Source organism: Mustelus asterias, unplaced genomic scaffold (genome assembly GCF_964213995.1).
Source record: "Mustelus asterias unplaced genomic scaffold, sMusAst1.hap1.1 HAP1_SCAFFOLD_712, whole genome shotgun sequence".
Lineage (NCBI taxonomy): Eukaryota > Metazoa > Chordata > Chondrichthyes > Carcharhiniformes > Triakidae > Mustelus > Mustelus asterias.
The window spans coordinates 3,083-30,113 of NW_027590661.1; positions in this window are offsets into that span (position 1 = coordinate 3,083).

The window sequence follows — 27,031 nt, forward strand, 5'->3', positions numbered from 1 at the left end:
AGACACCAGTCAGTGCACAGATACCCCCCTGAGAGAGAGGGGACTGAGAGACACCAGTCAGTGTACAGATATCCCCCTGAGAGAGAGAGAGGGGTCTGAGAGGCACCAGTCAGTGTAGAGATATCTCCCTGAGAGAGAGAGGGGACTGAGAGACACCAGTCAGTGTACAGATATCTCCCTGAGAGAGAGAGAGAGGACTGAGAGACACCAGTTAGTGCACAGATATCTCCCTGAGAGAGAGAGAGGGGACTGAGAGACACCAGTAAGTGTACAGATATCTCCCTGAGAGAGAGAGGGGGGACTGAGAGACACCAGTAAGTGTACAGATATCTCCCTGAGAGAGAGAGAAGGGACTGAGAGACACCAGTCAGTGTACAGATATCTCCCTGAGAGAGAGAGAGGGAACTGAGAGACACCAGTCAGTGCACAGATATCTCCCTGAGAGAGAGAGAGAGGGGGGACTGAGAGACACCAGTCAGTGCACAGATACCCCCCTGAGAGAGAGGGGACTGAGAGACACCAGTCAGTGTACAGATATCTCCCTGAGAGAGAGAGAGAGGGGTCTGAGAGGCACCAGTCAGTGTAGAGATATCTCCCTGAGAGAGAGAGGGGACTGAGAGACACCAGTCAGTGTACAGATATCTCCCTGAGAGAGAGAGAGAGGACTGAGAGACACCAGTCAGTGTACAGATATCTCCCTGAGAGAGAGGGGGGACTGAGAGACACCAGTCAGTGTACAGATATCTCCCTGAGAGAGAGAGAGGACTGAGAGACACCAGTCAGTGTACAGATATCTCCCTGAGAGAGAGAGGGGGGGGACTGAGAGACACCAGTCAGTGTACAGATATCTCCCTCAGTGAGAGAGAGAGGGGACTGAGAGACACCAGTCAGTGTACAGATATCTCCCTCAGAGAGAGAGGGGACTGAGAGACACCAGTCAGTGTACAGATATCTCCCTGAGAGAGAGAGAGAGGGGACTGAGAGACACCAGTCAGTGTACAGATATCTCCCTGAGAGAGAGAGGGGACTGAGAGACACCCGTCAGTGTACAGATATCTCCCTGAGAGAGAGAGAGGGGGGACTGAGAGACACCAGTCAGTGTACAGATATCTCCCTGAGAGAGAGAGAGAGGGGGCTGAGAGACACCAGTCAGTGTACAGATATCTCCCTGAGAGAGAGAGAGGGGGCTGAGAGACACCAGTGTACAGATATCTCCCTGAGAGAGAGAGAGAGGGGGGACTGAGAGACACCAGTCAGTGTACAGATATCTCCCTGAGAGAGAGAGAGAGAGGACTGAGAGACACCAGTCAGTGTACAGATATCTCCCTGAGAGAGAGAGGAGACTGAGAGACACCAGTCAGTGTACAGATATCTCCCTGAGAGAGAGAGAGGACTGAGAGACACCAGTCAGTGTACAGATATCTCCCTGAGAGAGAGAGAGGGGGGACTGAGAGACACCCGTCAGTGTACAGATATCTCCCTGAGAGAGAGAGGGGACTGAGAGACACCAGTCAGTGCACAGATATCTCCCTGAGAGAGAGAGAGGGGACTGAGATACACCAGTCAGTGTACAGATATCTCCCTGAGAGAGAGAGAGGACTGAGAGACACCCGTCAGTGTACAGATATCTCCCTGAGAGAGAGAGAGGGGACTGAGAGACACCAGTCAGTGTACAGATATCTCCCTGAGAGAGAGAGAGGGGACTGAGAGACACCAGTCAGTGTACAGATATCTCCCTGAGAGAGAGAGAGGGGACTGAGAGACACCAGTCAGTGTACAGATATCTCCCTGAGAGAGAGAGGGGGGACTGAGAGACACCAGTCAGTGTACAGATATCTCCCTGAGAGAGAGAGAGGGGACTGAGAGACACCAGTCAGTGCACAGACATCTCCCTGAGAGAGAGAGAGGGGACTGAGAGACACCAGTCAGTGTACAGATATCTCCCTGAGAGAGAGAGAGGACTGAGAGACACCAGTCAGTGTACAGATATCTCCCTGAGAGAGAGAGAGGACTGAGAGACACCAGTCAGTGTACAGATATCTCCCTGAGAGAGAGAGAGGGGGGACTGAGAGACACCCGTCAGTGTACAGATATCTCCCTGAGAGAGAGAGGGGACTGAGAGACACCAGTCAGTGTACAGATATCTCCCTGAGAGAGAGAGAGGGGACTGAGAGACACCAGTCAGTGCACAGACATCTCCCTGAGAGAGAGAGAGGGGACTGAGAGACACCAGTCAGTGTACAGATATCTCCCTGAGAGAGAGAGAGGGGACTGAGAGACACCAGTCAGTGTACAGATATCTCCCTGAGAGAGAGAGAGGGGACTGAGAGACACCAGTCAGTGTACAGATATCTCCCTGAGAGAGAGAGAGGGGACTGAGAGACACCAGTCAGTGTACAGACATCTCCCTGAGAGAGAGAGAGGGGACTGAGAGACACCAGTCAGTGTACAGATATCTCCCTGAGAGAGAGAGAGGACTGAGAGACACCAGTCAGTGTACAGATATCTCCCTGAGAGAGAGAGAGGACTGAGAGACACCAGTCAGTGTACAGATATCTCCCTGAGAGAGAGAGAGGGGACTGAGAGACACCAGTCAGTGTACAGATATCTCCCTGAGAGAGAGAGAGGGGGGACTGAGAGACACCCGTCAGTGTACAGATATCTCCCTGAGAGAGAGAGGGGACTGAGAGACACCAGTCAGTGTACAGATATCTCCCTGAGAGAGAGAGAGGGGACTGAGAGACACCAGTCAGTGTACAGATATCTCCCTGAGAGAGAGAGAGGGGACTGAGAGACACCAGTCAGTGTACAGATATCTCCCTGAGAGAGAGAGAGGGGACTGAGAGACACCAGTCAGTGTACAGATATCTCCCTGAGAGAGAGAGAGGGGACTGAGAGACACCAGTCAGTGTACAGATATCTCCCTGAGAGAGAGAGAGGGGGGACTGAGAGACACCCGTCAGTGTACAGATATCTCCCTGAGAGAGAGAGGGGACTGAGAGACACCAGTCAGTGTACAGATATCTCCCTGAGAGAGAGAGAGGGGACTGAGAGACACCAGTCAGTGTACAGATATCTCCCTGAGAGAGAGAGAGGACTGAGAGACACCAGTCAGTGTACAGACATCTCCCTGAGAGAGAGAGAGGGGACTGAGAGACACCAGTCAGTGTACAGATATCTCCCTGAGAGAGAGAGAGAGGGGACTGAGAGACACCAGTCAGTGTACAGATATCTCCCTGAGAGAGAGAGAGGGGACTGAGAGACACCAGTCAGTGTACAGATATCTCCCTGAGAGAGAGAGAGAGGGGACTGAGAGACACCAGTCAGTGTACAGATATCTCCCTGAGAGAGAGAGAGAGGACTGAGAGACACCAGTCAGTGTACAGATATCTCCCTGAGAGAGAGAGAGAGGGGACTGAGAGACACCAGTCAGTGCACAGACATCTCCCTGAGAGAGAGAGAGGGGACTGAGAGACACCAGTCAGTGTACAGATATCTCCCTGAGAGAGAGAGAGGGGATTGAGAGACACCAGTCAGTGTACAGATATCTCCCTGAGAGAGAGAGGGGACTGAGCGACACCAGTCAGTGTACAAATATCTCCCTGAGAGAGAGAGGGGATTGAGAGACACCAGTCAGTGTACAGATATCTCCCTGAGAGAGAGAGGGGATTGAGAGACACCAGTCAGTGTACAGATATCTCCCTGAGAGAGAGAGAGGGGATTGAGAGACACCAGTCAGTGTACAGATATCTCCCTGAGAGAGAGAGGGGACTGAGAGACACCAGTCAGTGTACAGATGTCTCCCTGAGAGAGAGAGGGGACTGAGAGACACCAGTCAGTGTACAGATATCTCCCTGAGAGAGAGAGAGGGGACTGAGAGACACCAGTCAGTGCACAGATATTTCCCAGGGAGAGAGAGAGTCATAGAGGTTTACAGCATGGAAACAGGCCCTTCGGCCCAACTTGTCCATGCCATCCTTTCTATTTAAACCCCTAAGCTAATCCCAATTGCCCGCATTTGGCCCATATCCCTCGATACCCATCGTACCCATGTAACTATCAGTGGTGAACCAACGATGGTTCACCGCCGCAGAAGGACGGGTCCTGGGTACGTCAACCAGGCTGGCAATGAGGTCCCCGAGGACGACTTCCGAGGGAATGAGAACATCCTCTCGTGGGGAGTAGCATTGGTTGCCGTACACAGGAGGGAGCGGATAGAATGGAGCGCAGTTGGAAGGACCTCCTGCCACCGGGAGACTGGAAGGCCCTTGGATTTCAGTGCCAGTAGGACAGCCTTCCAGACTGTAGCATTCTCCCTTTCCACCTGTCCGTTACCCCTAGGGTTGTAGCTCGTGGTTCTACTAGAGGCAATCCCGAATGAGAGCAGGAATTGCCTCAAGTCGTTGCTCATGAACGACGAGCCCCTGTCGCTATGTATGTAGCAGGGGTACCCGAACAGGGTAAAAAGCTCACTGAATGCCTTGATGACGGTGGCAGTCGACGTGTCCGCACAGGGGACAACAAACGGAAACCGGGAAAATTCGTCTATTATGTTAAGAAAATAGACATTCCGATCCGTTGAGGGAAGGGGGCCCTTAAAATCTACACTCAGCCTCTCAAAAGGGCGAGTGGCCTTGACCAAATGTGCCCGGTCTGGTCGATAAAAGTGTGGTTTGCATTCTGCGCAAATCCGACAACTTCTAGTAACTGACCTAACCTCCTCCACCGAGTAGGGTAGGTTGCGGGCTTTTATGAAGTGGTAGAGTCTGGTGACTCCAGGATGACACAGATCATTGTGGAGAGCCTTCAAGCGGTCCTCCTGCATGATGGCGCATGTTCCGCGCGAGAGGGCATCCGAGGGCTCATTGAGCTTCCCTGGACGATACATAATATCGTAATTATAGGTGGAGAGCTCAATTCTCCACCGCAAGATCTTATCGTTCTTGATCTTGCCCCTCTGCGTGTTACTGAACATAAACGCCACGGATCGTTGATCCGTGATCAGGGTGAACCGCTTACCTGCCAGGTAATGGCGCCAGTGTCTGACTGCCTCCACAATGGCCTGAGCCTCCTTTTCCACCGCTGAGTGCCGAATCTCTGGGCCTTGAAGGGTGCGGGAAAAAAACGCGACGGGCCTGCCTGCCTGGTTTAGTGTGGCGGCTAGGGCGAAGTCCGATGCATCACTCTCCACCTGGAAAGGGATGGATTCATCCACCGCGTGCATCGTGGCTTTCGAGATGTCGCTTTTCAAAACCTTGAAGGCCAATTGGGCCTCCGGCGTAAGTGGGAAGGTCGTGGACTTAATGAGCGGACGAGCTTTGTCCGCGTAGTTGGGGACCCACTGTGCATAATACGAAAAGAACCCGAGGCATCTCCTCAGTGCTTTCGTGCTAGCGGGCAAGGGAAGTTCAGTGAGTGGGCGCATACGGTCTGGATCAGGGCCAATGACCCCGTTTTCCACCACGTATCCGAGGATGGCTAACCTATGCGTACGGAATACGCACTTCTCCCTGTTATAGGTCAGATTCAGGCGAGATGCAGTGCGTAGAAAGTGTTGGAGATTCGTGTCGTGGTCCTGCTGGTCATGGCCGCAGATGGTGACGTTATCCAGGTACGGGAAGGTAGCCCGCAACCCGTTCTGGTCCACCATTCGGTCCATAGCACGCTGGAAGACCGAGACCCCATTGGTGACACCAAATGGAACCCTGAGGAATTGGTATAGACGACCATCCGCCTCAAAAGCCGTATATTGTCGGTCCTCTGGGCGGATGGGGAGTTGATGGTAGGCGGACTTAAGGTCTATGGTAGAAAACACTCGGTACTGCGCAATCTGATTGACCATATCAGAAATGCGCGGGAGAGGATACGCATCCAGCTGCGTGTATCTATTAATGGTCTGACTATAGTCGATGACCATCCGAGGTTTGTTCCCGCTTTTGACTACCACGACCTGCGCTCTCCACGGACTAGCACTGGCCTGTATGATCCCTTCCTTGAGGAGCCGCTGAACCTCAGATCTAATAAAGATCCGGTCCTCAGCGCTGTAACGCCTACTTTTAGTAGCGATGGGCTTGCAGCCAGGTACCAGATTTTTAAAAAAGGATGGTGTTGTGATCTTCAGGGTGGATAGATTGCACGCGGGGCGCTTTGGGCAATTTGGAGGCTGCGGCTGGTTCCCTACTGCCAGTGAAGGGAGTGGCCCACCGTACTGTAGGATCACACTCCTCATGTGGGCCATAAAGTTTAGTCCGAGGAGAATTGGCGCGCAAAGGTGAGGTAGCACAAGGAGCCTGTATTGCTCGTAAACTGTGCCCTGTACCTCAAGAGTTACCATACATTGTCCTTGGATCGGTACAGACCGGGACTGTGATGCCAGCCTGGTTGACGTACCCAGGACCCGTCCTTCTGCGGCGCCATGTGAGGGCTCGCAAGTCCGACCCCTTGGTCGAACCGGTCCAACTCCTCCACGCCAACCCTCAGTATGCCTATGTGGCATATCCTGACGGGCGAGAGGACACTGTCTCCATTAGAGACCTGGCGCCCGCAGGGGACGTAGCAACTCCTGTCGCTCCTATTCCCCCAGTCACAGATCCACTACTCCTCATTACTTCCCCAGACGTGGCGCGGTCAGCACCGGGACCAGTGCATAACACTTTTACTCCCATGTACAGCTTGCCTGAGACTCGGAGATCGGCGCCACCATCATCACCACCACCACCACCACCAAACGTTCCAGGATCCCCTACACCATCGCCTCATCAGGGCCGGCCGGCCCGGGAGTCTTTGAGGGGACAGCCAGATGTTGCTTTGAGAGAGCCACCGCAAGCACCTGCTCCGGTTTCGCAACCGGTGTTGAGAAGATCGCAGCGTCGGTGTGGTCCTCCAGACCGTCTGGACTTGTGAATCCTGTTATTTTTTTTGTCATTGTCTGTTTTCATCCACCCCGCCACCTTTGGTTCCTAAAGGAGGGGTGAATGTGGTGAACCATCGTTGGTTCACCACTGGGGTTGTTATTGTGTTACTGTTGGGCTAGGGTGTTGTTGTTATGGGGGTTGTACTATGTTGTTGGGATAGGGTGTTTACCTGTCCTAAATGTTATCATGGCACACTCCAGTGGGGTCCCGCCTCCGGTGGCAGGGTATAAGACCCCCTGCTCCGGCAGGACCCCTTCAGTCTGAACGGGTGAATTTGTGTTAGTAGTTTCATTGTTAATGTATTAAAGCCTTCAGTTCTAAAGCCTTGTTTCCGGGTGCTCATTGAGGTGCATCACTATCTAAATGCTTTTTAAAAGACAAAATTGTACCCGCCTCTACTACTGCCTCTGGCAGCTCGTTCCAGACACTCACCATCCTCTGTGTGAACAAATTGCCCCTCTCACCTTCAACCTCTGCCCTCTAAGGTTTAGACTCCCCGACCTTTGGGAAAAGACATGAACTATCCAGCTGATCTGTGCCCTCATTATTTTATAGACCTCGATAAGATCACCCCTCAGCCTCCTACGCTCCAGAGAAAAAAGTCCCAGTCTATCCAGCCTCTCCTTATAACTCAAACCATCAAGTCCCGGTCGCATCCCAGTAAATCTTTTCTGTACCTTTCTAGTTTAATAATATCCTTTCTATAATAGGGTGACCAGAACTGTACACAGTATTCCAAGTGGGGCCTTACCAATGTCTTGTACAACTTCAACAAGACGTCCCAACTCCTGTATTCAATGTTCTGACCGATGAAACCAGGCATGCCGAATGCCTTCTTCACCACCCTGACCACCTCTGACTCCACTTTCAAGGAGCTATGAACATGTATCCCTCGATCTCTTTGTTCTGTAACTCTCCCCAACACCCTACCATTAACTGAGTAAGTCCTGCCCTGGATCAATCTACCAAAATGCATCACCTCACATTTGTCTAAATTAAACTCCATCTGCCATTCGTCAGCCCACTGGCCCAATTGACCAAGATCCCGCTGCAATCGGAGATAACTTCACTGTCCACTATGTCACCAATCTTAGTGTCATCTGCAAACTTACCAACCATGCCTCCTATATTCTCATCCAAATCATTAATATAAATGACAAATAACAGTGGACCCAGCACTGTTCCCTGAGGCACACCGCTGATCACAGGCCTCCAGTTTGAAAAACAACCCTCTACATCCACCCTCTGGCTTCTGTCAAGAAGCCAATTTTGTATCCATTTGGCTACCTCACCCTGGATCCCGTGAGATTTAAGTTCATGCAACAACCTACCATGCGGTACCTTGTCAAAGGCCTTGCTAAAGTCCATGTCGACAACATCAACTGCACTCCCCTCATCTACCTTCTTGGTTACCCCTTCAAAAAACTCAATCAAATTTGAGAGACATGATTTTCCACTCACAAAGCCATGCTGACTGTCCCTAATCAGTCCTTGCATCTCTAAATGCCTGTAGATCCTGTCTCTCAAAATACCTTCCAACAATTTACCCACCACAGATGTGAGGCTCACCGGCCTGTAGTTCCCAGGATTTTCCCTGCAGCCCTTTTTAAACAAAGGCACAACATTCGCCACTCTCCAATCTTCAGGCACCTCACCCGTGACTATCGATGATTCAAATATCTCGGCTAGGGGACCCGCAATTTCCTCCCTAACCTCCCACAATGTCCTGGGATATACCTCATCAGGTCCCGGGGATTTATCTACCTTGAGGCGCTTTAAGGCTTCCAGCACCTCCTTCTCTGTAATATGTACACTCCTCAAGACATCACTATTTATTTCCCCAAGTTCCCCAACATCCATGCTTTTCTCAAGAGTCCACCTGTGACTCCACTTTCAAGGAGCTATGAACCTGTACCCCTAGATCCCTTTGTTCTGTAACTCTCCCCAACGCCCGACCATTAACTAAGTCCTGTGACAATAATAAATCAAATCAACTTTATAAAACATTGGTGAGGCCACAGCGAGAGTACTGTGTGCAGTTCTGGTCACCGCACTATCGTAAGGACATGATTGTATTGGAGAGTGCAGTTCTAGGATGCGAGGTCATAGTTTTAGGATAAGGGGAAGCAAATTTAAAACAGAGTTGGAGGAGAAACTATTTCTCCCAGAGGGTTGTGAGTCTGTGGAATTCGCGACATCAAAGTGCGGTGGATGCTGGGACAGTGAGTTAAGTTAAGGAGGAGATTTTTAATTGGTAGCGGGTTGAAGGGTCATCAGGAAAATGGGGATGAGGGGCTGTAGCAGCCATGATCGAATGGCACAGCAGACTCGATGGGCCGAATGGCCTAATGTTTGGGTTTGTTTTCCCTGGAGCAGAGGGGGAGAGATGTGACTCAATTTACAAGAGGCGTAGATAGGGTAGATAGTTAGAATCTGAGCCTCCCGCTCCCCACAGCAGAAGTGTCTAAGACCAGAGGGCAGAGGTTTAAGGTTTGGAAAGGAGGATCTGAAGATAATTTCTTTTTCTCGGAGGGTTGTGGTAATATGGAACACGTTGCCCGAGAGGGCAGTGGAGGCAGGAACTCTCTTAACATTGAAGAAACATCTGCACCGGTGCCTAAATCGCCAAGGCAGAGTGCATTGTGGACCAAGTGCTGGTGGTTAGAGACACTCTAACCATCGCCCCTTGACGTTCAATGGTGTTACCTTGAGAAGGTGGCGGTGAGCCGCCATCTTGAATCGCTGCATTCTATGTGCCGTGGGTTGACCCATAATGCCATTAGGGAGGGAGTTCCGGGATTGTTATTGGACATCAGTCAGTCCCCGTGTGTGGTGTAGGTACACCCACGGTGCTGTTAGGGAGGGAGTATCAGGATTGATATTGGACATCAGTCCCCATGTGTGGTGTAGGTACACCTATGGTGCTGTTAGGGAGGGAGTTCCAGGATTGTTATTGGACATCAGTCAGTCCCCGTGTGTGGTGTAGGTACACCCACGGTGCCGTTAGGGAGGGAGTTCCGGGATTGTTATTGGACATCAGTCAGTCCCCATGTGTGGTGTAGGTACACCCACGGTGCTGTTAGGGAGGGAGTTCCAGGATTGTTATTGGACATCAGTCAGTCCCCGTGTGTGGTGTAGGTACACCCACGGTGCTGTTAGGGAGGGAGTTCCAGGATTGTTATTGGATATCAGTCAGTCCCCGTGTGTGGTGTAGGTACACCCACGGCGCTGTTAGGAAGGGAGTTCCAGGATTGTTATTGGACATCAGTCAGTCCCCGTGTGTTAGTGTAGGTACACCCACGGTGCTGTTAGGGAGGGAGTATCAGGATTGTTATTGGACATCAGTCCCCGTGTGTGGTGTAGGTACACCCACGGTGCTGTTAGGGAGGGAGTTCCGGGATTGTTATTGGACATCAGTCAGTCCCCGTGTGTGGTGTAGGTACACCCACGGTGCTGTTAGGGAGGGAGTTCCAGGATTGTTATTGGACATCAGTCAGTCCCCGTCTGTGGTGTAGGTACACCCACGGTGCTGTTAGGGAGGGAGTTCCAGGATTGTTATTGGACATCAGTCAGTCCCCGTGTGTGGTGTAGGTACACCCACGGTGCTGTTAGGGAGGGAGTATCAGGATTGATATTGGACATCAGTCCCCATGTGTGGTGTAGGTACACCCATGGTGCTGTTAGGGAGGGAGTTCCAGGATTGTTATTGGACATCAGTCAGTCCCCGTGTGTGGTGTAGGTACACCCACGGTGCCGTTAGGGAGGGAGTTCCGGGATTGTTATTGGACATCAGTCAGTCCCCATGTGTGGTGTAGGTACACCCACGGTGCTGTTAGGGAGGGAGTTCCAGGATTGTTATTGGACATCAGTCAGTCCCCGTGTGTGGTGTAGGTACACCCACGGTGCTGTTAGGGAGGGAGTTCCAGGATTGTTATTGGATATCAGTCAGTCCCCGTGTGTGGTGTAGGTACACCCACGGCGCTGTTAGGAAGGGAGTTCCAGGATTGTTATTGGACATCAGTCAGTCCCCGTGTGTTAGTGTAGGTACACCCACGGTGCTGTTAGGGAGGGAGTATCAGGATTGTTATTGGACATCAGTCCCCGTGTGTGGTGTAGGTACACCCACGGTGCTGTTAGGGAGGGAGTTCCGGGATTGTTATTGGACATCAGTCAGTCCCCGTGTGTGGTGTAGGTACACCCACGGTGCTGTTAGGGAGGGAGTTCCAGGATTGTTATTGGACATCAGTCAGTCCCCGTCTGTGGTGTAGGTACACCCACGGTGCTGTTAGGGAGGGAGTTCCAGGATTGTTATTGGACATCAGTCAGTCCCCGTGTGTGGTGTAGGTACACCCATGGTGCTGTTAGGGAGGGAGTTCCAGGATTGTTATTGGACATCAGTCAGTCCCCGTGTGTGGTGTAGGTACACCCACGGCGCTGTTAGGGAGGGAGTTCCGGGATTGTTATTGAACATCAGTCAGTCCCGTGTGTGGTGTAGGTACACCCGCGGCGCTGTTAGGGAGAAAGTTCCAGGATTGTTATTGGATATCAGTCAGTCCCCGTGTGTGGTGTAGGTACACCCACAGTGCTGTTAGGGAGGGAGTTCCGGGATTGTTATTGAACATCAGTCAGTCCCGTGTGTGGTGTAGGTACACCCGCGGCGCTGTTAGGGAGAAAGTTCCAGGATTGTTATTGGACATCAGTCAGTCCCCGTGTGTGGTGTAGGTACACCCACGGCGCTGTTAGGGAGGGAGTTCCAGGATTGTTATTGGACATCAGTCAGTCCCCGTGTGTGGTGTAGGTACACCCGCGGCGCTGTTAGGGAGGGAGTTCCGGGATTCCGACCCCAGCCACAGTGAAGGAACGGCCGATATGTTTCCAAGTCGGGGATGGTGTGAGGGGCTCGGAGGGGGGAACTTGCAGGCGGTGGGTGTTCCCCATGTGTCTGCTGCCCTTGTCCTTCTAGATGGTAGAGGTGGTGGGTTTGGAAGGTGCTGTGGAAGGAGCCTTGGCGAGTCGCTGCGGTGCATCTTGTAGACGGTTCACACGGCTGCCGCTGTGCGTGGGTGGTGGAGGGAGTGAATGTTTGTGGTTAGCGTGTCGATCGAGCGGGGGAGAGGGGGCTGCTTTGTCCTGGAGGGTGTCGAGCTTTCCCGAGTGTTGTCGGGAGCCGTATCCATCCAGGCGAGTGGAGAGAATCCCATCACACTCCGGACTTGTGTCCTTGTCGATGGTGGGACAGGCTTTGGGGAGGTGGGAGTCAGGAGGGGAGTTACTCTCTGCAGGATTCCCAGCCTCTGTCCTGCTCTGGGAGCCAGTGTGTTTATGTGGTGAGTGCAATTGAGTTTCTGGTCAGTCGTAACCCCAAGGATGTTGACAGTGGGAGATTTAGTGATTTTGATATGATTTGATTTGATTTATTATTGTCACTGGGATACAGTGAAAAGCATTGTTTCTTGCGTGCTATAGAGACAAAGCATACCGTTCATAGAGAAGGAAAGGAGAGGGTGCAGAATGTAGTGTTACAGTCACAGCGAGGGTGTAGAGAAAGATCAACTCAATGCGAGGTAGGTCCATTCAAAAGTCTGACAGCAGCAGGGAAGAAGCTGTTCTTGAGTCGGTCGGTACGTGACCTCAGACTTTTGTATCTTTTTCCCGAAGGAAGAAGGTGGAAGAGAGAATGTCCGGGGTGTGTGGGGGGGTCCTTGATTATGCCGGCTGCTTTTCCCCGAGGCAGCGGGAAGTGTAGACGGAGTCAATGGATGGGAGGCTGGTTTGCGTGATGGATTGGGCTACATTCACACCCCTTTGTAGTTTCTTGCGGTCTTGGGCAGAGCAGGAACCAGACCAAGCTGTGATACAACCAGAAAGAATGCTTTCTATGGTGCATCTGTAGAAGTTGGTGAGAGTCGTAGCTGACATGACAAATTTCCTTCGTCTCCTGAGAAAGTAGAGGTGTTGGTGGGACTTTCTTAACTATAGTGTCGGCGTGGAGGGATCAGGACAGGTTGTTGGTGATCTGGGCACCCAAAAACTTGAAGCTCTCTCGACCCTTTCTACTTCATCCCCGTTGATGTAGACAGGGGGATGTTCTCCTTTACACTTCCTGAAGTCGATGACAATCTCCTTGGTTTTGTTGACGTTGAGGGAGAGATTATTGTCACCGCACCCAGTTCACCAGATTCTCCGTCTCTTTCCTGGACTCTGTCAATGTGGTTGACTCTCAACTACCCTCCAAGGGCAACTAGGGATGGGCAATAAATGCTGGACCAGCCAGCGACGCCCGCGTCCCACAGATCAATAAAGCAAAGCTGGAGACCGGGGCCGAGAAGGGACGGGGAAGTTCTGGAAAATGATATTCATGGAGGAACCGGCAAGCGAGAAGGATATAGATAGCCTGGAGAATTGGGCGGAAAAATGGCAGATGGAATTTGCAAAGAACAAAGAAAATTACAGCACAGGAACAAGCCCTTCGGCCCTCCAAGCCTGCACCGACCATGCTGCCCCAACTGAACTAAAACCCCCTACCCTTCCGGGGACCATATCCCTCTATTCCCATCCTATTCATATACTTGTCAAGACGCCCCTTAAAAGTCACTATCGTATCCGCTTCCACTACCTCCCCCGGCAGCGAGTTCCAGGCACCCACCACCCTCTGTGTAAAAAACTTGCCTCGTACATCTCCTTTAAACCTTGCCCCTCGCACCTTAAACCTGTGCCCCCGAGTAACTGACTCTTCCACCCTGGGAAAAAGCTTCTGACTATCCACTCTGTCCATGCTCCTCATAATCTTGTAGACTTCTATCAGGTCTCCCCTCAACCTCCGTCGCTCCAGTGAGAACAAACCGAGTTTCTCCAACCTCTCCTCATAGCTAATGCCCTCCATCCCAGGGCAACATCCTGGTCAATCTTTTCTGTACCCTCTCCAAAGCCTCCACATCCTTCTGGTAGTGTGGCGACCAGAATTGAACACTATATTCCAAGTGCGGCCTAACTAAGGTTCTATAAAGCTGCAACATGACTTGCCAATTTTTAAACTCAGTGCCCCGGCCGATGAAGGCAAGCATGCCGTATGCCTTCTTGACTACCTTCTCCACCTGCGTTGCCACTTTCAGTGACCTGTGTACCTGTACACCCAGATCCCTCTGCCTATCAATACTCTTAAGGGTTCTGGAGGACAATTGAGAGGTGATGCATTTTGGTAGATCCAATTCAGGTGGGAGCTTGAAAATAAATGGCAGAACCATCAGGAGCATTGACACACAGAGGGATCTGGGAGTACACGTCCACAGATCCTTAAACGTGGCAGCATAGGTGGAGAAGGTAGTCAAGAAGGCATACGGCATGCTTGCCTTCATCAGCCAGGGCACTGAGTTTAAAAATTGACAAATTATGTTGCAGTTTTATAATACATTGGTTCGGCCACATTTTGGAATACTGTGTCCAATTCTGGTCGCCACACTACCAGAAGGATGTGGAGGCTTTGGAGAGGGTACAGAAAAGATTTACCAGGATGTTGCCTGGTATGGAGGGCATTAGCTATGAATGTCCGGGGTGTGTGGGGGGTCCTAGATTACGCTGGCTGCTTTTCCCCGAGGCAGCGGGAAGTGTAGACAGAGTCAATGGATGGGAGGCTGGTTTGCGTGATGGGACTGGGCTACATTCACGACCCTTTGTAGTTCCTTGCGGTCTTGGGTAGAGCAGGAACCAAGCTGTGAAGGAAAGGATGCTTTCTATGGGGCATCTGTAAAAGTTGGAGAGTGTCGTAGCTGACATGCCAAATTTCCTTAGTCTTCTGAGAAAGTAGAGGCGTTGGTGGGGCTTTCTTAACTATAGAGTCGGCGTGGGGGGGACCAGGACAGGTTGTTGGTGATCTGGACACCTAAAAACCTGAAGCTCTCGACCCTTTCTACTTCGTCCCCGTTGATGTAGACAGGGGGATGTTCTCCTTTACGCTTCCTGAAGTCGATGACTATCTCCTTCGCTTTGTTGACATTGAGGGGGAGATTATTGTCACCGCACCCAGTTCACCATGATGGTAACACCATTGAACGTCAAGGGGCGATGGTTAGAGTGTCTCTAACCACCAGCACTTGGTCCACAATGCACTCTGCCTTGGCGATTTAGGCGCCGGTGCAGATGTTTCTTCAATGTTAAGAGAGTTCCTGCCTCCACTGCCCTCTCGGGCAACGCGTTCCATATTACCACCACCCTCCGAGAGAAAGAAATTATCTTCAGATCCCCCTCCAAACCTTAAACCTCTGCCCTCTGGTCTTAGACACTTCTGCTGTTGGGGAGGGGGCTAAGATTCTAACGATCTACCCTATCTACGCCTCTCGTAAATTGAGTCACATCCCTCCCCCTCAGTCTCCTCTGCTCCAGGGAAAACAAACCCAAAAATTAGGCCATTCGGCCCATCGAGTCTGCTGTGCCATTCGATCATGGCTGCTACACCCCCTCATCCCCATTTTCCTGATGACCCTTCAACCCGCTACCAATTAAAAATCTCCTCCTTAACTTAACTCACTGTCCCAGCATCCACCGCACTTTGATGTAGCAAATTCCACAGACTCACAACCCTCTGGGAGAAATAGTTTCTCCTCCAACTCTGTTTTAAATTTGCTTCCCCTTATCCTAAAACTATGACCTCGCATCCTAGAACCGCTCTCTCCAATACAATCATGTCCTTACGATAGTGCGGTGACCAGAACTGCACACAGTACTCTCGCTGTGGCCTCACCAATGTTTTATAAAGTTGATTTGATTTATTATTGTCACAGGACTTAGTTAATGGTCGGGCGTTCGGGAGAGTTACAGAGCAAAGAGATCTAGGGGTAGAGGTTCATAGCTCCTTGAAAGTGGAGTCACAGGTGGACTCTTGAGAAAAGCATGGATGTTAGGGAACTTGGGGAAATAAATAGTGATGTCTTGAGGAGTGTACATATTACAGAGAAGGAGGTGCTGGAAGCCTTAAAGCGCATCAAGATAGATAAATCCCCGGGACCTGATGAGGTATTTCCCAGGACATTGTGGGAGGTTAGGGAGGAAATTACGGGTCCACTAGCCGAGATATTTGAATCATCGATAGTCACGGGTGAGGTGCCTGAAGATTGGAGAGTGGCGAATGTTGTGCCTTTGTTTAAAAAGGGCTGCAGGGAAAAGCCTGGGAACTACAGGCCAGTGAGCCTCACATCTGTGATGGGTAAATTGTTGGAAGGTATTTTGAGAGACAGGATCTACAGGCATTTAGAGAGGCAAAGACTGATTAGGGACAGTCAGCATGGCTTTGTGAGTGGAAAATCATGTCTCTCAAATTTGATTGAGTTTTTTGAAGGGGTAACCAAGAAGGTCGATGAGGGCAGTGCAGTTGATGCTGTCTACATGGACTTTAGCAAGGCCTTTGACAAGGTACCGCATGGTAGGTTGTTGCATAAGGTTAAATCTCACGGGATCCTGGGTGAGGTATCTAAATGGATACAAAAATTGGCTTCTTGACAGAATAAGAAGTCTCACAACACCAGGTTAAAGTCCAACAGGTTTATTTGGTAGCAAATACCATAAGCTTTCGGAGCGCTGCTCCTTCGTCAGATGGAGTGGAAATGTGCTCTCAAACAGTGCACAGAGACACAAAATCAAGTTACAGAATACTGATTAGAATGCGAATCCCTACAGCCAACCAGGTCTTAAAGAGACAGATAATGTGGGTGGAGGGAGCATTAAACACAGGTTAAAGAGATGTGTATTGTCTCCAGACAGAACAGCTAGTGAGATTCTGCAAGTCCAGGGGGCAAGCTGTGGGGGTTACTGATAATGTGACATAAATCCAACATCCCGGTTTAGGCCGTCCTCATGTGTGCGGAACTTGGCTATCAGTTTCTGCTCAGCGACTCTGCGCTGTCGTGTGTCGTGAAGGCCGCCTTGGAGAACGCTTACCCAAAGATCCAAGGCTGAATGCCCGTGACTGCTGAAGTGCTCCCCAACAGGAAGAGAACACTTTTGCCTGGTGATTGTCGAGCGGTGTTCATTCATCCGTTGTCGTAGCGTCTGCATGGTTTCCCCAATGTACCATGCCTCGGGACATCCTTTCCTGCAGAGTATCAGGTAGACAACGTTGGCTGAGTTGCAAGAGTATGTACCGTGTACCTGGTACTTCTTGACAGAAGCCAGAGGGTGGTTGTAGAGGGTTATTTAAGAAGGGTAGGAAGGATAACCCGGGTAATTATAGGCCGGTGAGCTTGACGTCCGTGGTGGGGAAGTTGTTGGAGAAGATTCTTAAAGATAGGATGTATGCGCATTTAGAAAGGAATAAACTCATTAACGATAGTCAACATGGTTTTGTGAGAGGGAGGTCATGCCTCACGAACCTGGTGGTGTTTTTTGAAGAAGTGACCAAAATGGTTGACGAAGGAAGGGCCGTGGATGTTGTCTATATGGACTTTAGTAAAGCGTTTGACAAAGTCCCTCATGGTAGGCTAGTGAAAAAGGTTGGATCCCATGGGATAAAGGGGGAGGTGGCTAGATGGGTGGAGAATTGGCTTGGTCATAGAAGACAGAGGGTGGTAGTGGAAGGGTCTTTTTCCGGCTGGAGGCCTGTGACTAGTGGTGTACCGCAGGGCTCTGTATTGGGACCTCTGCTGTTTGTGATTTATATAAATGATCTGGAAGAAGGAGTAACTGGGGTGATCAGTAAGTTTGCGGACGACACAAAACTGGCAGGACTTGCAGATAGTGAGGAACATTGTCAGAGGCTACAGAAGGATATAGAGAGGCTGGAAATTTGGGCAAGGAAATGGCAGATGGAGTTCAATCCTGATAAATGCGAAGTGATGCATTTTGGTGGGAATAATGTAGGGAGGAGCTACACGATAAATGGAAGAACCATAAAGGGTGTAGAGACGCAGAGGGACCTGGGTGTGCAAGTCCACAGATCTTTGAAGGTGACGTCACAGGTGGAGAAGGTGGTGAAGAAGGCATATGGCATGCTTGCCTTTATAGGACGGGGCATAGAGTATAAAAGTTGGGGTCTGATGTTGCAGATGTATAGAACGTTGGTTCGGCCGCATTTGGAATACTGCGTCCAGTTCTGGTCGCCACACTACCAGAAGGACGTGGAGGCTTTGGAGAGAGTACAGAGGAGGTTTACCAGGATGTTGCCTGGTATGGAGGGGCTTGGTTATGAGGAGAGATTGGGGAAACTGGGGTTGTTCTCCTTGGAAAGACGGAGGATGAGGGGAGACTTAATAGAGGTGTATAAAATTATGAAAGGCATAGATAGGGTGAACGGTGGGAAGCTTTTCCCCAGGTCGGTGGTGACGTTCACGAGGGGTCATAGGTTCAAGGTGAAGGGGGGGAGGTTTAACACAGATATCAGAAGGACATATTTCACACAGAGGGTCGTGGGGGCCTGGAATGTGTTGCCGGGCAAGGTGGTGGAGGCGGACACACTGGGAACGTTTAAGACTTATCTAGACAGCTATATGAACGGAGTGGGAATGGAGGGATACAAAAGAGTGATCTAGTTTGGACCAGGGAGCGGCGCGGGCTAATTGTTCCTGGTTTCTCGTTTCAAGGCTTCATTCTACGATCATCTTGCTGGTGCCAGTACAGAGTGATACTGCGGATAGTTGGGAACCTGTCTCGGGGGCAGGGGATTCATATGGTGTTCGTGGAAGTGGAAATGACTAGGGTTGGGAAGCATTTTCCGATCGGGGCCATTGTGATCTCCTGGACTCGTTTCGATCGCCTCAGGGGGTCGGAGAGGAATTTCCCAGATTTTTTTTTCCCCATATTGGCCCTGGGGTTTTTCACTCTGGGTTTTCGCCTCTCCCTGGAGATCACATGGTCTGGAATGGGGGGGTGGGGGTAAGTTAATAGGTTGTAATGAACAAAGCATCGTAGCTGTGAGGGACAGCTCGGTGGATAGGATATTGGTATGTAGATAGGCTGGAAAATTGGGTGGGGATCCTGGATTCAGGATTCAATCCTGGACTGGGGAGCGGCGCGGGCTTGGAGGGCCGAAGGGCCTGTTCCTGTGCTGTATTGTTCTTTGTTCTTTGTTCTTTGGTTGTTTTTCAAACTGGAGGCCTGTGACCAGCGGTGTGCCTCAGGGATCAGTGCTGGGCCCACTGTTATTTGTCATTTATATTAATGATTTGGATGAGAATATAGGGGGCATGGTTAGTAAGTTTGCAGATGACACCAAGATTGGTGGCATAGTGGACAGTGAAGAAGGTTATCTCCAATTGCAACGGGATCTTGATCAATTGGGCCAGTGGGCTGACGAATGGCAGATGGAGTTTAATTTAGACAAATGCGAGGTGATGCGTTTTGGTAGATTGAACCAGGGCAGGACTTACTCAGTTAATGGTAGGGTGTTGGGGAGAGTTACAGAACAAAGAGATCTAGGGGTACATGTTCATAGCTCCTTGAAAGTGGAGTCACAGGTGGACAGGGTGGTGAAGAAAGCATTCGGCATGCCTGGTTTCATCGGTCAGAACATTGAATACAGGAGTTGGGACGTCTTGTTAAAGTTGTACAAGACATTGGTGAGGCCACACTTGGAATACTGTGTACAGTTCTGGTCACCCTATTATAGAAAGGATATTATTAAACTAGAAAGAGAGCAGAAAAGATTTACTAGGATGCTACCGGGACTTGATGGTTTGAGTTGTAAGGAGAGGCTGGATAGACTGGGACTTTTTCTCTGGAGCGTAGGAGGCTGAGGGGTGATCTTATAGAGGTCTATAAAATAATGAGGGGCACAGATCAGCTAGATAGTCAATATCTTTTCCCAAAGGGAGGGGAGTCTAAAACTAGAGGGCATAGGTTTAAGGTGAGAGGGGAGAGATACAAAAGTGTCCAGAGGGGCAATTTTTTCACACAGAGGGTGGTGAGTGTCTGGAACAAGCTGCCAGAGGTAGTACAAAGAACAAAGAACGATACAGCACAGGAACAGGCCCTTTGGCCCTCCAAGCCTGCACCGATCATGTGTTCCTAACTAGACCATCCGTTTGTATCCCTCTATTCCCAGTCTGTTCATGTGGCTATCTAGATAAGTCTTAAATGATGCTAGCGTGTCTGCCTCAACCACCTTGCTTGGCAGCGCATTCCAGGCCCCCACCACCCTCTGTGTAAAATACGTCCCCCGCATATCTGTGTTGAACCTTGCCCCCCTCACCTTGAACCCGTGACCCCTTGTGTTTGTCATTTCTGACCTGGGAAAAACCTTATATTGTTCACCCTATCTATGCCCTTCATAATTTTATAAACTTCTATTAGGTCGCCCCTCAACCTCTGTCTTTCCAGGGAGAACAACCCCAGTTTACTCAATCTCACCTCATAGCGAATACCCTCCATACCAGGCAACATCCTGGTAAACCTCCTCTGTACTCTCTCCAAAGCCTCCACGTCCTTCTGGTAGTGTGGCGACCAGAACTGGACGCAGTATTCCAAATGCGGCCTAACCAACGTTCTATATAACTGCAACATCATATGCCAACTTTTATATTCTATGCCCCGTCAAATTATGGCAAGCATGCCATATGCCTTCTTCACCACCCTCTCCACCTGTGCTGCCACCTTTAAGGATCTGTGGACTTGTCCACCCAGATCCCTCTGTGTTTCTATACTCCTGATGGTTCTGCCAGTTATTGTATAACTCCTCCCTACATTAGATCTACCGAAATGCATCATTTCACATTTATCTGGATTAAATTCCATCTGCCATTTCTCCGCCCAATTTTCCAGCCTATCTATATCCTGCTGTATTCTCTGACAATGTTCATCACTATCCGCAACTCCTGCAATCTTTGTGTTGTCCGCCAACTTACTAATCAGACCAGCTACATCTTCTTCCAAATCATTTATATATATATCACAAACAGCAGAGGTCCCAGTACAGAGCCCTGCGGAACACCACTAGTCACAGACCTCCAATCAGAAAAAGACCCCTCCACTGCTACCCTCTGTCTTCTATGGCTAAGCCAGTTCTGTACCCATCTTGCTAGCTCACCTTTGATCCCGTGAGATTTAACCTTTTGCACCAACCTGCCATGAGGGACCTTGTCAAATGCTTTACTAAAATCCATGTAGATGACATCCACGGCCCTTTCCCTCGTCAATCATTTTTGTCACCTCTTCAAAAAACTCAACCAAATTTGTGAGGCATGACCTCCCTCGTACAAAACCATGCTGTCTATCGCTAATGAGATTATTCAGTTCTAAATGTGTATAGATCCTATCTCTAAGAATGTTCTCCAACAATTTCCCTACCACGGACGTCAAGCTCACCGGCCTATAATTACCCGGGTTATCCTTGCTACCCTTCTTAAATAACGGGACCACATTTGCTATCCTCCAATCCTCTGGGACCTCACCTGTGTCCAGTGAAGAGACAAAGATTTCTGTTAGAGGCCCAGCAATTTCATCTCTTGTTTCTCTCAGTAATCTAGGACAGATGGCATCTGGCCCTGAGGATTTGTCTACCTTAATGCTTCCTAAAACACCTAACACTTCCTCCCTTGTAATTGCGATTTGTTCTAACGGGTCTACACATCCCTCTGAGACAATACCAATCAACGCGTCCCTCTCCTTTGTGAATACCGATGCAAAGTATTCATTTAGGATCTCACCTACTTCCTTTGGTTCTAAGCATAATTCCCCTCCTTTGTCCCTGAGAGGTCTGATTTTTTCCCTAACAACCCTCTTGTTCCTAACGGATGTATAAAATGCCTTAGGATTCTCCTTAATCCTGTCTGCCAAGGACATTTCGTGACCCCTTTTGCCCTTCTAACTCCCCGTTTGAGTTCTTTTCTACTTTCTCTGTATTCCTCCAGTGCTCCATCTGTTTTTAGCTGCCTGGACCTTATGTATGTCTCTTTTTTCTTTTTGATTAGACCCACAATTTCTCTGGTTATCCACGGCTCTTGAATCCTACCTTTCCTGTCCTTCCTCTTTACAGGTACATGCCTGTCCTGTAGTCCTATCAACTGCTCCTTATAAGATTCCCACATGCCAGATGTGGATTTACCCTCGAACAGCCTCTCCCAATCAACAGCCACCAAATCCTGCCTAATCCGGCTGTAGTTAGCCTTCCCCCAATTCAGCATCTTACCCATAGGACAGCACTCATCTTTTTCCATGACTATTTACAGAATTGTGGTCACTATTTGCCACATGTTCCCCCACTGAAACTTTGATGACCTGACCGGGCTCATTCCCCAGTACTAGATCCAGTATAGCCCCCTCTCTAGTTGGACTATCAACATTATTGTTCCAAAGAACCTTCCTGGACACATTTTACAAATTCCTCCCCATCCGGACCCCCAGCCCGAAGTGATTTCCAATCTATACGAGGGAAATTAAAGTCTCCCACTACAACAACCCTATTTTTTCTTCACCTGTCCAGAATCTCCTTACGTATCCGTTCCTCAACTTCCCGTGGGCTGTTGGGAGGCCTGTAGTATACCCCCAGCATAGTGACTGCACCCTTCCTGTTCTGAGCTCTACCCACAGTGTGTCGTTACATGATCAGGCTGGAGGGACCAGGACAGGGAGTGGTCGAGTCGGGTACAATTTTGTCTTTTAAAAAGCGTTTAGACAGTTACATGGGTAAGATGGGTATAGAGGGATATGGGCCAAATGTGGGCAACTGGGACGAGCTTAGGGGTTTAAAAAAAAGGGCGGCATGGACAAGTTGGGCCGAAGGGCCTGTTTCCATGCTGTAAACCTCTATGACGCTATGTATTAGCGTACAGTGAAAAGTATTGTTTCTTGCTATACAGACAAAGCATACCGCTCATAGAGAAGGAAAGGAGAGGGTGCAGAATGTAGTGTTACAGTCATAGCTAGGGTGTAGAGAAAGATCAACTTAATATTTGATTTACTATTGTCACATGTATTGGGATACAGTGAAAAGTATTGTTCCTTGCGCTATACAGACAAAGCATAGAATCACTACAGTGCAGAAGGAGGCCATTCGGCCCATCGAGTCTGTGCCGACCCCAATCCCACCCAGGCCCCATCCCCATAACACCATACATTTACCCCAGCTAGTCTCCCTGACACTAAGGGGCAATTTAGCACGGCCAATCCACCTAACCGGTACATCTTTGGACTGTGGGAGGAAACCGGATCACCCGGAGGAAACCCACGCAGACACGGGGAGAATGTGCAAACTCCAAACAGACAGTGACCCAAGCCGGGGATTGAACCTGGGTCCCTGGAGCTGTGAGGAAGCAGTGCGAACGCACTGCGCCACCGTGCCGCATGCCATTCATAGAGTACATAGGGGAGAAGGAAAGGAGAGGGTGCGGAATGCAGTGTTACAGTCACAGCTAGGGTGTAGAGAAAGATCAACTTAATGCGAGGTAGGTCCATTCGAAAGTCTGACAGCAGCAGGGAAGAAGCTGTTCTTGAGTCGGTCGGTACGTGACCTCAGACTTTTGTATCTTTTTCCCCGGCGGAAGAAGGTGGAAGAGAGAATGTCCGGGGTGTGTGGGGGGGTCCTTGATTACGCTGGCTGCTTTTCCCCGAGGCAGCGGGAAGTGTAGACGGAGTCAATGGATGGGAGGCTGGTTTGCGTGATGGATTGGGCTACATTCACGACCCTTTGTAGTTCCTTGCGGTCTTGGGCAGAGCAGGAGCCAGACCAAGCTGTGATACAACCAGAAAGAATGCTTTCTATGGTGCATCTGTAAAAGTTGGTGAGAATCGTAGCTGACATGACAAATTTCCTTAGTCTCCTGAGAAAGTAGAGGCGTTGGTGGGGCTTTCTTAACTATAGAGTCGGCGTGGGGGGAACCAGGACAGGTTGTTGGTGATCTGGACACCTAAAAAGGTGAAGCTCTCTCGACGCTTTCTACTTCATCCCCGTTGATGTAGACAGGGGGATGTTCTCCTTTACGCTTCCTGAAATCGGTGACTGTTACACCAAGTTGTACCTCCCTGCTCCTATATTCTGTGCCCGGCTAATGAGGGCAAGCATTCCATACACTTATTTCACCAACTTCTCTACCAGTGCTGCCACCTTCAGGGATCTATGGACATGTACATGGAGATCCCGTTGTCTTCAACACTCCCCGAGAGTCAGTGTGTGTATCCCAGCCTTATTAGGGCGGCACGGTTGCACAGTGGTTAGCACTGCTGCCTCACAGCGCCAGGGACCCGGGTTCGATTCCCGGCTCGGGTCACTGTCTGTGCGGAGTCTGCACGTTCTCCCCGTGTCTGCATGGGTTTCCTCCGGGTGCTCCGGTTTCCTCCCGTAGTCCAAAGATGTGCGGGTTAGGTGCATTGGCCATGCTAAATTGTCCCTTAGTGTCCAAAGATGTGCAGGTTAAGTGGATTGGCCATGCTAAATTGTCCCTTAGTGTCCGAAAATGTGCAGGTTGGGTGGATTGGCCATGCTAAATTGTCCCTTAGTGTCCGAAAATGTGCAGGTTGGGTGGATTGGCCATGCTAAATTGTCCCTTCGTGTCCAAAGGTGTGTAGGTTAACTGGATTGGCCATGCTAATTGCCCCTTACTGTACAAAGATGTGCAGGTTAGGTGGATTGGCCATGCTAAATTGTCCCTTAGTGCCCAAAGATGTGCGGGTTGGGTGGATTGGCCATGCGAAATTGCCCCTTAGTGTCCAAAGATGTGCAGGTTTGGTGGATTGGCCATGCTAAATTGTCCCTTAGTGTCCAAAGATGTGCAGGTTGGGTGGATTGGCCATGCTAAATTTCCCCTAGTGTCCAAAGATGTGCAGGTGAGGTGGATTGGCCATGCTAAATTGCCCCTTAGTGTCCAAAGATGTGTAGGTGAGGTGGATTGGCCGTGCTAAATTGCCCCTTAGTGTCCAAAGATGTGCAGGTTGGGTGGATTGGCCATGCTAAATTGTCCCTTAGTGTCCAAAGATTGTTTGTTTGTTGCCAATGTATATTCTTTTTTGCCAAATATCTGAAAGTACGTCACAAACATTTGAAAACAGCCGGCTCACAAAACTACAATCACATCCGAGTTCTCTTCCAAAGCATCAGGTTACGTTTTGTGAATCTTGAATACCGTTCCGCTCTGCACAATGAAAGCGTGTGCACTGAGGGAGGGTTTGTATAACCCCAGGCGGGTTCTATATGATTCGCCCGCCCCGCCCCTACTCGGTTGGACAGGTGGAGGTGGGAAATAGACCAAAGAAGGCCGCGCCTTGTTTCCCTGCGGGCCTACGCGTATGAGGAAGCCCTCATTTGCATACCAGGTGAGCGGCGGCAGACGGCCGGAGGGGCAGCGGGTGCCCACGTGCAGGTGACGGACACATTGGGGTGGTGCAGGGGCAGAGGGATGCTGGGTGGGGTGGGGGCGGGCGAGGGTGAGGTGGGGAGGGTGTGTGTGCTGGAAAAGTGGTCACCACATCCTGAAGGTGTAGCAGCCTGTGTTAGGAGGTGCCTCTGGAGGTGTTTTGCTTTGTGAGCTGCTCCAAGGTTACAGCTTCCCTTGCTGGGTGGGTAGTGATAGTGTCCAGTGTCATTGTCTCATCAATGACACTTGTACTATCCCTGATGTTGCCTTGCAATGAAAGCTGTATGTTTGGAGCATTCATCAACATCTTACAAATGGGCTGTGGCTTTAGCTGCCTTCTGTTCTTGGCCTAGCAGCCTCCAGTGAAAAAGCTGTTCAGCTTGGTGAGTCTACACTGCCTCTCTTGCTGTGGACTTCCTGGGGTGGGCACGGTAAGTAGTCTCACCACACCAGGTTAAAGTCAAACAGGTTTGTTTGGTTTCCTCAGCATTGCCCAGAGACGTGGGGGTGACACACCCACACACACTGTGACATAAACCCAAGATCCTGGTTGAGGCCGTCCTCATGTGTGTGGAACCTACTGTCTCTACTCTGCGCTGTCGTGGGTCGTGAAGGCCGCCTTGGAGAACGCTTACCCGGAGATCAGTGGATTCAGTGTCCAAAGATGTGCAGGTTGGGTGGATTGGCCATGCCAAATTGTCCCTTAGTGTCCAAAGATGTGTAGGTTAGGAGGATTGGCCATGCTAAATTGTCCCTTAGTGTCCAAAGATGTGTAGGTTAGGTGGATTGGCCATGCTAAATTGTCCCTTAGTGTCCAAAGTTGTGCAGGTTAGGTGGATTGGCCATGCTAAATTGTCCCTTAGTGTCCAAAGATGTGCAGGTTGGGTGGATTGGCCATGCTAAGTTGCCCCTTAGTGTCCAAAGATGTGCAGGTGAGGTGGATTGGCCATGCTAAATTGTCCCTTAGTGTCCAAAGATGTGTAGGTTAGGTGGATTGGCCAGGCTAAATTGTCCCTTCGTGTCCAAAGGTGTGTAGGTTATGTGGATTGGCCATGCTAAATTGTCCCTTAGTGTCCAAAGATGTGCAGGTGAGGTGGATTGGCCATGCTAAATTGTCCCTCAGTGTCGAAAGGTGCGTAGGTTAAGTGGATTGGCCATGCTAAATTGTCCCTTAGTGTCCAAAGATGTGCAGGTTGGGTGGATTGGCCATGCTAAATTGTCCCTTGGTGTCCAAAGATGTGCAGGTTGGGTGGATTGGCCATGCTAAATTGTCCCTTAGTGTCCAAAGATGTGCAGGTTGGGTGGATTGGCCATGCTAAATTGTCCCTTGGTGTCCAAAGATGTGCAGGTTGGGTGGATTGGCCATGCTAAATTGTCCCTTAGTGTCCAAAGATGTGCAGGTTAGGTGGATTGGCCATGCTAAATTGTCCCCTTAGTGTCCAAAGATTGTTTGTTTGTTGCCAATGTATATTCTTTTTTTCCAAATATCTGAAAGTACGTCACAAACATTTGAAAACGGCCGGCTCACAAAACTACAATCACATCCGAGTTCTCTTCCAAAGCATCAGGTTACGTTTTGTGAATCTTGAATTCCGTTCCGCTCTGCATAATGAAAGCGTGTGCACTGAGGGAGGGTTTGTATAACCCCGAGGCGGGTTCTATATGATTCTCCCGCCCCGCCCCTCCCCTCCTCGGTTGGACAGGTGGAGGTGGAAAATAGACCAAAGAAGGCCGCGCCTTGTTTCCCTGCGGGCCTACGCGTATGAGGAAGCCCTCATTTGCATACCAGGTGAGCGGCGGCGGACGGCCGGAGGGGCAGAGGGTGCCCGCGTGCAGGTGCCGGACACA